General features: G+C 43.7%; 1 non-coding gene and 1 pseudogene across 1 annotated transcript; one reads left to right on the top strand and one right to left on the bottom strand.

Moving 5' to 3' along the window:
* The window catches only part of LOC120858127, a 53,893-nt pseudogene extending 47,922 nt beyond the window's left edge, over window positions 1-5,971 (top strand).
* Window positions 5,972-11,852: 5,881 nt separating this feature from the next.
* On the bottom strand, window positions 11,853-11,924 carry TRNAY-GUA. Its single transcript has one exon. It is a non-coding gene; the product is annotated as a tRNA-Tyr (tRNA).
* Between the last annotated feature and the right edge of the window lie 616 nt (window positions 11,925-12,540).

The following is a 12,540-nucleotide window of genomic DNA, read 5'->3' as shown; positions in this document are numbered from 1 at the left end:
TTTTTCTGGAACTCTCTTGCTTTTTTGATGATCTAGAGGATGTTGGCAATTTGATCTCTGGTTTCTCTGCCTTTTCTAAAACAAGCTTGAACATCAGGAAATTCACGGTTCATGTATTGCTGAAGCCTGGCTTGGAGAATTTTGAGCATTACTTTACTAGCGTGTGAGATGACTGCAATTGTGTGGTAGTTTGAGCATTCTTTGGCATTGCCTTTCTTTGGGATTGGAATGAAAACTGACCTTTTCCAGTCCTGGCCACTGCTGAGTTTTCCAAATTTGCTGGCATATTGAGTGCAGCACTTTCACAGCATCATCTTTCAGGATTTGAAATAGCTCAACTGGAATTCCAATCACTGCTGATGGTGATTGCAGCCATGAAATTAAAAGATGCTTACTCCTTGGAAGGAGAGTTATGACCAACCTAGACAGCATCTTGAAAAGCAGAGACATTATTAGCTGACTAAGGTCCGTCTAGTCAAGGCTATGGTTTTTCCAGTGGTCATGTATGGATGTGAGAGTTGGACTGTGAAGAAAGCTGAGAGCCAAAGAATTGATGCTTTTGAACTGTGGTGTTGGAGAAGACTCTTGAGAGTCCCTTGGACGGCAAGGAGATCCAACCAGTCCATTCTAAAGGAGATCAGTCCTGGGTGTTCTTTGGAAGGAATGATGTTAAAGCTGAAACTCCAATACTTTGGCCACCTCATGAGAAGAGTTGACTCATTGGAAAAGACTCTGATGCTGGGAGGGATTGGGGGCAGGAGGAGAAGGGGACGACAGAGGATGAGATGGCTGGATGGCATCACCGACTCAATGGACGTAAGTTTGAGTAAACTCCAGGAGTTGGTGACGGACAGGGAGGTCTGGCATGCTGCGATTCACAGGGTCACAAAGAGTCAGACACGACTGAGTGTCCATTGAGTCAGTGAGGCCATCCAACCATCTCATCCTCTGCTGTCCCCTTCTCCTGCCTTCAATCTTGCCCAGCATCAGGGTCTTTTCAAATGAGTCAGTTCTTCACATCGGGTAGCCAAAATATTGGAGTTTCAGCTTCAGCATCTGTCCTTCCAATTAATATTTAGGACCGATTTCCTTTAGGATGGACTGCTTGGATCTCCTTGCAGTCCAAGGGACTCTCAAGAGTCTTCTCCAACACCACAGTTCAAAAGCATCAGTTCTTTGATACTCAGCTTTCTTTATAGTCCAACTCTCACATCCATACCTGACTACTGTAAAAACCATAGCTTTGACTAGATGGACCTTTGTCAGCAAAGTAATGTCTCTGCTTTTTAATATGCTGTCTAGGTTGGTCATAGCTTTTCTTCCAAGGAGCAAGCGTGTTTTAATTTCATGGGTGCAGTCACCATCTGCACTGATTTTGGAACCCAAGAAAATAAAGTCTGACGCTGTTTCCACTGTTTCCCCATCTATTTCCCATGAGGTGATGGGACTGGATGCCATGATCTTCGTTTTCTGAATGTTGAGTTTTAAGCCAACTTTTTCACTCTCCTCTTTCACTTTCATCCAGAGGCTCTTTAGTTCTTCTTCACTTTCTGCCATAAGGGTGGTGTCATCTGCATATCTGAGGTTATTGCTATTTCTCCCGGCAATCTTGATTCCAGCTTGTGCTTCTTCCAGTCCAGCGTTTCTCATGATGTACTCTGCATATAAGCTAAATAAGCAGGGTGACAGTATACAGCCTTGACATACTCCTTGCCTGATTTGGAACCAGTCTGTTCTTCCATGTCCTGTTCTAACTGTTGCTTCCTGACCTGCATACAGATTTCTCAGGAGGCAGGTCAGGTGGTCTAGTATGCCCATCTCTTTCAGAATTTTCCACAGTTTGTTGTGATCCACACAGTCAAAGGCTTTGGCATAGTCAATAAAGCAGAAGTAGATGTTTTTCTCGGAGAAGGCAATGGCAACCCACTCCAGTATTCTTGCCTGGAGAATCCCAGGGACAGAGGAGCCTGTTGGGCTGCCACCTATGGGGTCACACAGAGTCAGGCATGATTGACGCGACTTAGCAGCAGCAGCAGCAGCAGCAGCGGATGTTTTTCTGGAACTCTCTTGATTTTTCAATGATCCAACAGATGTTGGCAATTTGATCTCTGGTTCCTCCCTCTGCCTTTTCTAAATCCAGCTGGATCATCTGGAAGTTCACAGGTTATGTACTGTTGAAGCCTGGCTTGGAGAATTTTGAGCATTACTTTGCTAGTTTGTGAGATGAGTGTAATTGTGTGGTAGTTTGAACATTCTTTGGCATTGATTTCCTTTGGGATTGAAATGAAAACTGACCTTTTTCAGTCCTGTGGCCACTGCTGGGTTTTCCAAATTTGCTGGCACATTGAATGCAGCACTTTCACAGCATCATCTTTCAGGATCTGAAATAGCTCCACTGGAATTCTATCACCTCCACTAGCTTTGTTCGTAGTGATGCTTTCCAAGGCCCACTTGACTTCACATTCCAGGATGTCTGGCTCTAGGTGAGTGATCACACCATCATGATTATCTGGGTCCTGAAGATCTTTTTTGTATAGCTCTTCTGTGTATTCTTGCCAACTCTACTTAATATCTTTTGCTTCTCTTAGGTCCGTACCATTTCTGTCCTTTATTGAGCCCATCTTTGCATGAAATGTTCTCTTGGTATCTCTTTTTCTTGATGAGATCTCTAGTCTTTCCCATTCTATTGTTTTCCTCTATTTCTTTGCATTGATCACTGAGGAAGTCTTTCTTATCTCTCCTTACTATTCTTTGGAACTCTGCATTCAGATGCTTATATCTTTCCTTTTCTCCTTTGCCTTTCAGATGTTTTCTTTTCTCAGCTATTTGTAAGGCCTCCTCAGACAGACATTTTCCTTTTTTGCATTTCTTTCTCTTGGGGATGGTCTTGATCACTACCTCCTGTACAATGTCGCGAACCTCCATCCATAGTTCTTCAGGCACTCTGTCTATCAAATCTAATCCCTTGAATTTATTTGTCACTTTTACTGTATAATCGTAAGGGATTTGATTTAGGTCATACCTGAATGGTCTAGTGGTTTTCCCTACTTTCTTCAATTTAAGTCTGAATTTGGCAATTAGGTGTTCATGATCTGAGCCACAGTCAGCTCCCGGTCTTGTTTTTGCTGACTGTATAGAGCTTCTCCTTCTTTGGCTGCCAAGATTATAATCAATCTGATTTCAGTATTGACCATCTGGTGATGTCATGTGTAGAGTCTTCTCTTGTGTTGCTGGAAGACAGTGTTTGCTATGACCAGTGTGTTCTCTTGGCAAAACTCTGTTAGCCTTTGACCTGCTTCATTTTGTACTCCAAGGTCAAATTTGTACTCCAAGGCCAAATGACAGCTTGTAGCTTCCTATATATTTATATCCCATCAGTGGTTAGGTAACCATTTATTGAAGCTTCTCTTAACCGGTCCCTCATTTAGGTGTGTAGTCTCTGGACAATTCCCTTGGGTTTTTTTTTTTTTCTCCTTTAAAAAAAATGTTTTCCAGTTATTGGATTCTCAAGGCCACCATTGCTAGTACATGAGAAAGCCAAAATTCAAACCAGGCATTCTCTTTCTTGGCCTGGAATCTCAGTGAGTATAGTATTTTTATAGAAGAATGGACTTGGGATGAGAATGAGGCAGAACACTGAGGACAGGGCAGAGGTTCCAGTGCCAGGCTCCTCAAGGAGCAGGTGGGGCACTGTTATCTCTGAGTCTAAGTCTACACTGCTCACTGCCAGACAGGCCAATAATTGAGATATGAGTTCTTGGGGCAAGGAATACCGACTCTATTCCAAAAGCCCAGCTAACCGAGAAGATGGCGGGCTCATGCCCCAAAGAACCATCTTGCCTGAGTTAGAATTCAGACTCCTTTTATACTAAAAGGGGAGGAAGTAAAGTTAAACACTTCCTGGTTCCCATCAGCCTCCAGAGGGGATGTGTTAATTTCTTCCTCCCTACAGTCATTCATGAGTGGGCCCGGTCAAGATGTTTCCTGTGAGTTAAACAAAGGCATTTTAGCTTAATGCTCATTACCTGGGAGGCAGAGTTCCCAGAGATTGGCCATTATGTATAACTTGAGCTTATAAGCAACATCCCTCTAGTGATTACCTTGTAATAGAATACAAACTGTTCTTCCCTATTACAGTACCATAGTCACATCAATTTATACCATAGTTAAATCTTCAAACTTTATTTCTGTACACCTTGGGGTCCTCCTGAAAATGGAATTTATAGGTAACGTATTTTTCCAAAGTTCCCGAAGTAGGGCATGCAGGCTGGTATCCCTCTCCCAAGCTGGGAAACGCACCGGTGAGCCTGTGCACAAAATCCATATGTTGAAGCCCCGATGCTCAGAGTGATGGAGCTGGAGATGGGCCTCCAGGAAGTCATTAGGCTAGATGAGGTCACAAGATGGGGTTCTCACGACTGAATGAGTGCACTTATAAGAAGAGGCCAGAGAGCAGGCTACTAGCCTCTGCAAATGAGGGCACAGCAAGAAGGCAACCAGCTGAAAACCAGGAAGGAGGGCCTATCCACACACCAAATCCACGAGCACCTTGAACTTGAACTTCCCGGTCTCTACAACTGTGACAAATAAATGTCTGTTATTTAAGCCATCTCACCTATGGTATTTTAACTGCCCAAATAGACTGAGACAATAAGAAAATTGAGTATTTAGATTTAGAAATGCATTTTCCCACAGAAAACTGGATTTAAATAGTAATTCACTTCTGAGGGGAGGCCACTAACTGAATTCATAATGGAGTGGAAAGAGCAAGTATTTTTAAATGAAAAGACAATGTTTTAAAAAACTGTGGCAATTTTTTCTTTCAATGAAAGCCTCAGAGTTAACGTACATCATGGCTAATTCCTGTCTAGTGGCTGGACGGAGTTTTGCAGGTTTTGGCAGGGCCCAGTAACATAATTCTTACTGGTACAGGCAAACAGCGAGGCCAGAGTTCCGGCCCTGTCAGGGTTACCCCTTTGGCAACTGGCATGAGCAACTGCCCAGATACTATTCTCTTTCTATGGCTGTGCAGTGGAGGGAAATAGGTTTAACCTTCTTTCTTGTGAGACCTCTGGACACCTATCTGAAACTTTGGTGATTCTGACAAAACCACAGCGCTGGCTGAAAACCAAGATGAAAACCCACTGGAGCCATCCAATGAGAACACGAGCTACTCTGGGAAAGGGGGATACAAGGACATCCTCGGGGACACGGGTCTACCTGCAGAGTTATACTGAGCTTTGAGCAAAAAACAAATCCTTCTGACAAGAATTGCAGCTGATTAAGAACTATTAGGGAAACGCAGAGTCTGAACTGAGAACCATCTGTACCACCACCCTGAGATTGTTGGAATAACTAATGCCATAGCCAATGTGACTGACCCAGAGAGTGATCTCTCATCTGAAAATGGAGACTACTTCCATAAGGTGACGATCAAAAACAAACTATAGACGATTCCCAAGGAGCTTCCCAGAAGGCATTAGATATGAACATGGAATAGATGCAACCTACTCACCCAATCGACCTTGGGCTGGCTCTTAGCTTTTCTATAGTTTACTGTGAAATCCTGAGTAACCCAGAGTTTGCCTGCATACTGGCTGAAACCACTTTTGGTGAAGCCATGGTAGAATCTGACGTGCCGAACGAAGACTCAGACAAAAGCTCCCTCATCATGCAACAGCTTAGAGAGAATCTAACCCTATGGACATCAGACAGTGCAAGAGAAGACTGTGAAGTGCAGAGGGGACAGAGGGCTAAATGTATACAGTGTCATCTTTTTTCCTTCAAGAAAACTTGTTACACATCTCCATTGCTCATTCCACTTGGATTCTCTACAGCAAAGAAACCCATTCAGTACATGGAACTACTGAAATTTTACAATGTATGGACTACACTTCTTGGAGTAAGTGTTTTACTTACGTGGATCAATCTCATGACCATCTCTTCTTTAGATGTAAATGATATGCATTAAGTGTTGTATGGAATAAAATGGGCATTTTAAAACTAGGAATAAATGGAATGTAAGACAGACTTTCACTGCCCTAGAAACCACTCCCAGCAGGAGAAATGATACTGAGTCAGGCAGTTCTCTGCGCTGGTCAACAGGTGGCAGCAGAGTAGCTTGGATGCCGACGGAAACAAAGGGTGGAAATCAATATTCAGGATAAAGGCAGGCTTTGGGTGACTGGTGGTTTATATTTGAATACATCTTAACTCTAAACTGTTCATTGGTTGAAGCGAAGAACATTTCCAGGTACAACTAAACGTTGGTTTCCTCCCTGTGAAATGGATATAAAAGTGATATCTGGCTTCCCTGGTGGCATCGTGGTAAAGAATCTGCCTGCCAACGCAGGAGACGGGTTCCATCTCTGGTCTGGGAAGATCCCACATGCTGCAGAGCAACTAGGCCAGTGCCCCACAACTCCTGAGCCTCTGCTCTAAAGCTGCGGAGCCTCAACGACTGAAGCCTTCACTTCCTAGAGCCTTTGCTCCACCACAATGAGAGGCCCGCTTGCTGCAGCGAAGACCCAGCAGAGCCAAAAATAAAGAAAGTTACTTTTTAACAAGTGATGCCTACTTCATAGCTTTATTGTGAGCAGAGATGAGCTGGTCGTGTAAACATAACCATGCAGATGACAGAGTAAGTTCTCCATAGATGTCAGTCACTGGGACTGCACAGTCACCATGAGGCACGTGTAACATCAGCAAGTATTAGTGTATACACAATTGGACAGGGTGCTCACAAGCCCGATACTCCTAACTCAGAGGCGAGTGCTAAAATACCCATTGTACAGTTTGGTAAGGGAATAATCATTTATACTGGTAATGGGACTCTTTACAAGTGCATAGCCTCGGGAGTTCATTGAAATGGCATCTCTCTGAGTATCATTTAGAGCTTATATGTATGTCGCTGAGTCTTTCCAGAGAGGTATATAAGTATTACAAACCCAGATAAACTTATCTGGATTTATTCCTCTGATAAGAATTGTGCAGTCCCTACCCTGTTCAGTTCTGCCCACACACAGGCGTGTGGCTCTATGAACGCAATTCTAGCATCACCCAAAATGCCACTTAGAGAAAGGGGCTGGAATTAGTCTTGCTGTTTTAAGCTAGATATTCAGGGGACCAAAGGAGAACTCTGGAGTACTCGCTCAACCATCGAGCTGCAGTTCCCCTTCTTAACTTTGACTCTATGAGTTCAGATCTTAGGAGAGGGCTTCTTCCTGGCTTCCTGACTTTTATATCAATTTTTCCTAAGAATATAACTCAGTCATGGACCCCAGCTATTACCTTAACAATCTGCCTATACATTTCTCCCCTCTTATCTTGATACCCAAACTATGCCACTGCTTCTCAGATGTGAATGAGATTCTGCTTCGAACCCCTGGAACAACTATAGATCCCTCTGGAAAAACTCCCACTGCCCCTCTGACAAATACCGCTATAGTCAGAAAGGTGGTAACAATAGTAACATCCGTTCTTTGATGTGGACCCCAGCACGGGTTAACCCTGCATTCCCCACACTACTTCAGACCCTGTTATTGGGACTACTTATCAGGCCAGCAAAATCTGGCCAAGCTGCGAGGTTAGCCCTCCCTTTCCTTGCCTATTTCCACCTTCCTTTCCTCCTTTCCCTCCTGGCTCAGAAAGCCTTATTCAATGTGGACAGGAAGAGAAGGTTGGCATGGGGTAAGAGAGAAGCAGATATGATAAAGAAGAGGAGGAATAAGAATACTTTCAGCTCTGAGATGTTAATGCTACGAGCAGGAAATGGAAAATAAATGATCTTGAAATTTTAACATGAGGAGGAAAACGTAATTTCATAGAGGCAGTAGGGAGATAAAATGGGATTTAGCTTGAGTCCTGCCTCTTCCACCTACAGGTTAAGTGACTTTGTGCAGGCTTCAGCTCTCAAGGCTCAGTTTCCTCATGTATAAATTGGGGTCATAAAAAGTTTATTGTGTAGTGCTGTGAAGATTAAATGAGATAAGCCATGGAAAAATGATCTGTTTTGGGGTCATTGCTCTACTGCCAATGGTAATTCCTAGATTAGAAGTTGAAAAGTAAGCCGTGTGGGCTGGATTTGGCTTAGAGATGTTTCGTTTAACTTTGTATCAGGAGTCTCCAAGACTACTCCCAAGTTCAATGATTCAGCATATAGTCATACTCATGGCTATGACTTCTCACAGCAAAAGATATAAAGCCAGATCAGCAAAGGAAAAAGCTCATGGGGCACCACATAAGTTTTGAAGGGTCCTCTCCACGGAGTCACCCAGGACGTGCTCAACTACCCGAGCAGTAAATGGTGACAACATGTGAGAAATGCTGCCAACCAAGAAGATCCTCAGGGATTTAGCACCCAAGATTTTACTGGTGGCTGGTCATGTAGGCAGGCTTGGCCAGCACATACTAAAATTCCATACTCCCAGAAGGAAGGCAGGTGCTGGGCACAAGCCATATTGTTTGCAAAAACAGTTTAGCCCAGTGAGTCATTATTACCAGTTCTGGGAAAGCTGGGAGCAAAATTCAAGTTCCTAGATGCCAGCCAAGGTTCAACTATGTAGGTAGGAGGCCTTTCTAAGAAAAAGCAGTCAGGCCTGATATGTTAACTCATTTTATGTTTGCACAAGCCTGTGCAGTGTTTGCCCGTGTGGTACTGTTTCTTTCTCTATTTCTCTCTCGTACTTCTACCTTCCCTTCCTCCTGCCCTTCCTTTTTTCCTCTTTTGTTCCTTCCTTTCCTTCATTGCCGTCCTTCAGAACTTAAGAAGTTTTACCCAGGATTTCCAGCTTCTCGTGAAAAATCAGATATGTGGTAACAATAGATCCATAGGCCCACATGGCAATAACTGATACTCCCCTTTAAATAAGGCGTAAATCAACCCTGGTCTTCACCACTGTCTGTAGTTTCCCCCACAGTTGTGTGCCAATTGCCTCTTAATGTCATGCTTCTATGACTCTGGCCATGGGCTGCTTAAGCCAAGAGTGGCCAGCTGACCAGACGACAAGCAAAGGAAGCAGCCATGTGGAGCACCATGAGTCACGATAACTAACAGCAAATGCAAGCGTCAAGTCGTGAGTTCCTGCTGTTGACGTCCTCAGAAATGTCTGAAATCCAGAACTCCTCCCCGGTGCTTCCTATTATAGCGATTACTTACGGGTATTCTTGAATTGACATGACAACACCTTTATTGTTATATACAATAACAATTTTATTGTTTACCCTTTTATGTCAGTTAACTTCAATCAGTCTTTGTTCCTGCCCACCTGAAGATTACCAACTAGAATAATGATAATATATCAACAAATAAAACATTATATGTATTCTGCTTTATAAATGTTAAGTCATTATCATCCCTGCCAAGACTTGTTAGAATGAATTAACATATATCAACAGACTGGCAAACCTTGTTCAAAGAGATGCGGTGAATATTCAAGAAGGTCTACACATGAATGCATCTAGTTATTTACTAACTTAACAAATGTTTGCTGAATACCTACCATGTGTACAAGATAATGCTAGCCATAAAAATTTATTTTTACATTCTAGGACCTAGAAAAGTACCTGGTATGGAGTCTGGATTTAAGAAATATCTCCTGACTTAATAAAGTTCACCTAGGAGATCAAGATAATGAAACTACTTTTGTTCAGTATGAAAAGGGGAAACTGAAAACAGTATTTTTATAGAAGTATGCTGCATGCCATCTAACCAGATAAATGTTCTAGAACCTGCTTTTTGAGTTCTAGCTATCAAACTGGCACAGAGACTGGTAACAGAGGAGGACCTGGAACTATTCCAAGGTTCCATTTTATTAAAAGCAGAGAATTTGAAAACTTCTTTGCTTATCTCCATGATAATTTCTTCATTCCTTAGAAGACAGAGGAAGCAATTAGGGGGACTAGATTTTCTAGACATGACTTTTACTAATAAGGAAAAACTGGTATGTAAAAGCTACAAGAATATCAGAAAAAAAAATCAAGAGGTCGTGTCATATCATAGCTGGACTCTGGGAGTGCACTTTGAGTTGTAGGCTTTTAGTTGTATGTGGTGGGAATCCAATTCCAATTGGCTCAGGCACAGTTGGATCCAGGGTTTCAAATGAAGTCACCAGGAATCAGTATTTCCCCTGTTGGTATTATTTGTTTTCCTAGATTCTGGCTTCATTCTCAAGACAGGGTCACCTCTCACAGTGGCAAGATGGTCTCTAATAACTCCAAGCTTATGTCCTATGAGGCAATCAACCTCATTAGAAAAGAACATCTCTTCCCTAGCAGTTTCCAGGAAGTCTTGAATTTGAGCATCATCGGATAAGCTTGTGTTGTGGGCCCATCACTACATTATGTGAGCTGTATGGGGGCTGGGAATGGGTACATAACAGGAACATGTTAGGTCTGAAGGTGAGGAGGTAAAGTTGGCACAAATCAACTGCAAAGAAATGGTCCCATGAAGGAAAAGTAAGGGTCCCCTCTAAGAATCGAAGGTGCTAGGGATTCATTCATTCATTCAACAAAAATATTCATTGAGTGCCTACTCTGGGAGTTGGTGATGGACAGGAAGGCCTGGCATGCTGTAGTCCACAGGGTCGCAAAGAGTCGGAGATGACTGAGCAACTGAACTGGACTGAATGTATGTATGCCTATGTTATATTCAGGTATATATTCCAGTGAATAATATAGAAAAAGTTCCTGCTCTATAGGGCATTACATTCCAATTGGGGTGAGGGAGAAAAACAACAAACAGCTGCATTAATAAACTATGTTGCTGGACTTGGTGGTGGTCCAGTGCCTAAGACTCTGTGCTCCCAATGAAAGGGCCTGGGTTTGAACCCTGGTCAGGGGACTGGGTCACATATGCTGCAGCGGAGAGTTTGCACGCCACAGTTAGAAGGTTCCACACGCTGCAACGAAGACCCGGCACAATCAAATAAGTGTTTGAACAAAAAACCATGCCATGGTTCAGGTGATTATGTGTGCTGTGAAGAAAAATAGCACAGTACATGTAAGAGGAACGGAGGTTGCTGGCAAGAAGGGTGCTGCAAGTTTATGCAGGGTTATCACTGAGAAGGGGACACGTGAGCCAAAGCAGATAAGACAATGGACTCTCTGAATATCTGGGTGAAAAGGGAAAGAAAAGAGCAGTGCACGTGTGGGTTTGTGCCTTGCACAGTGAGCCAGGGGAGACTGGATGAGGTCAAAGATCGTAAAACGTCTTGCAGGCCACTGATTCTGATTTTACTCTGAGTTGAGAAGCTACTGGAGCGCTTGAGCAGGTTGGTGACATGCTCTAGTTGACATTTTAAAATGTAGATCAAAGAGAGAAAGCAGGCGATTAGGTAAGAGATTAGTGTAATAATCCAGATTAGAGATACTGCTGGTTTAGACCAAGATGATAGTGGTGGACCTGGTTAAAAGAGGTCAGATGCTGGAAATATTTTCAAGGCAGTGGGCTTGGGGGTGGGGCGGGGGGGAGGGAAGTGAGGGAAAGTATCGAGGATAACTGAGATTTTTGACCAGGGTGGTTGGAAGCCTGGAGTTGTCATTAACTGAGGTGCAGAAAACTGTAGAAGCAACAGGTCTCGGGGAACAGGAGTTCCACTAAGACATTAAATGTGATGCACTTTCAGCATTCAAATTGGAGGTGTTGACAGGCAGTAGAATGTATGAGCATGGGATTCGAGTGAGAGTCCCCGGCTAGAGAGTTATTAGTATATAGGTGGTCCCTGTCCTATTTGTCACTCAGTCGTGTCTGATTCTTTGCAACCCCATGGACTATGGCCCACCAGGCTCCTCTGTCCATGGAATTCTCCAGGCAAGAATACTGCAGTGGGTAGTCATTCCTTCTCCAGGGGATCTTCCCAACCCAGGGATCGAACCAGGGTCTCCTGCATTACAGGCAGATTCTTTACCAACTGAGCCACCAGGGAAGCTCAAATATTTATTTACTTGGCAGCATCAGATCTTAGTTGTGTCACATGGGATCTCTCGTTGCAGTGCGGGCTGAGTTGCTCCCTAGCGTGTGGGACCTTAATTCCCTGCTGCTGCTGCTGCTAAGTCGCTTCAGGCATGTCCGACTCTGTACGACCCTGTAGACGGCAGTCCACCAGGCTCCTCCGTCCCTGGGATTCTCCAGGCAAGAACACTGGAGTGGGTTGCCATTTCCTTCTTCAATGCATGAAAGTGAAGAGTGAAAGGGAAGTCGCTTAGCCATGTCTGCCTCTTAGCAACCCCATGGACTGCAGCCTTCCAGGCTCCTCTGCCCATGGGATTTTCCAGGCAAGAGTACTGGAGTGGGTTCCCTGATTAGGGATCAAACCTGTGTCCCCTGCATTGCAAAGCGGATTCTTAACCACTGGGCTACCAGGCAAGTTCCTGTAGGTGGTATTTAACACCGTAAGACTGGATAAGACCACTGAAGGAGTGTGAAAGATCAACAGTTCCAAGAAGGAGGTACTTCAGTGTTTAGACATTAGGATAACGATAAGGAATTAGCCAAGGAGACTGGAGGGTGAGAAGCAGCAGCCAATCTCGATAAGGGCTGAA

This window comes from Oryx dammah, unplaced genomic scaffold (genome assembly GCF_014754425.2).
Source record: "Oryx dammah isolate SB20612 unplaced genomic scaffold, SCBI_Odam_1.1 HiC_scaffold_29, whole genome shotgun sequence".
Classification (NCBI taxonomy): domain Eukaryota; kingdom Metazoa; phylum Chordata; class Mammalia; order Artiodactyla; family Bovidae; genus Oryx; species Oryx dammah.
Note: the sequence above shows the minus strand (reverse complement) of the source record. Positions and strands in the feature narration are given on the sequence as shown.